This window comes from Rhincodon typus, unplaced genomic scaffold (assembly GCF_021869965.1).
Source record: "Rhincodon typus isolate 14 unplaced genomic scaffold, sRhiTyp1.1 hic_rhity00005752, whole genome shotgun sequence".
NCBI classification, from domain to species: domain Eukaryota; kingdom Metazoa; phylum Chordata; class Chondrichthyes; order Orectolobiformes; family Rhincodontidae; genus Rhincodon; species Rhincodon typus.
In genome coordinates, this window is record NW_025971390.1 from 1 (window position 1) to 911 (window position 911).

Genomic DNA, 911 nt, shown 5'->3' on the forward strand with positions numbered 1-911 from the left:
CGTCTGCGGAACAACAAACCAGCTCGGCGAGCCAACCAACCTCAACACCCACAACCCGAGCTACAGATCTACTCCAAAACCTTCCTTCATTTCTGTCGCGGAGAAGGGAACTGATGAGCCGCCTTCTCGATCTACTGCAATCGTTGCCGTGCAGGCACACCCGCATTGTTGATCAGAAGGGAAACCCAGCCTCTTTGAGACTGTGGTTACGAATCGTCACTTTTCGTGAGTCGTTCTTATTTTGTTCTTTTGTTTTCGTTATTTGAGCACTTTCTGGAAAGTGGCGTTGGACTAGACTCCTGGTTTGTTTGGAAGCGCCCCGCTCCCACTTGTGTGACTGGTTCGTGACGCAGACAAGTCGAGGTGTCTCACAGACAGAATATTTGGTGTGTCTGGAACAGCGTTCACCTTGGCGTTTTAGCTTCTGTTGCCCGTTAAGAGCTATCTGTTGGGGGGGTTCGTTCGATACCTGAGAAGCTAACACAGTTGTTTCCTTGTATCCACAATTTTCACTGAGATCGGTCATCGGGGTTAAAAGCGATAACACAAGTCGTCCCTGGGTGGGTTTGAACCACCAACCTTTCGGTTAACAGCCGATCGCGCTAACCGATTGCGCCACAGAGACAGGTGGGCCGTGTCTCTGCGGACAAGCAACTAAACAGGGGCTCAGCAACTGTAGCGTCATCCAGATGGACAGCGCGGAAACAGACACTTCGGTGCACCTCGTCCGAGCCGACCAGATATCCTAAATTCATCCAGCCCCATTTGCCAGTATTTATCCGTTATCCCTCTATACCCTTCCGATTCATGCACGCATCCAGATGCCTTTGAAATGTTGTCCTTTTACCAGCCTCCACAATTTCCTCCGTTAGTTCATTCCATACACGCACCATCTTCTGCATGAAAAATGC

At 50.2% G+C, this 911-nt stretch overlaps 1 non-coding gene across 1 annotated transcript; it reads right to left on the bottom strand.

The window, feature by feature from the left end:
• Window positions 1–551: 551 nt before the first annotated feature.
• Window positions 552–625, bottom strand: trnan-guu. The gene has a single exon. It is a non-coding gene; the product is annotated as a tRNA-Asn (tRNA).
• Window positions 626–911: the final 286 nt, after the last annotated feature.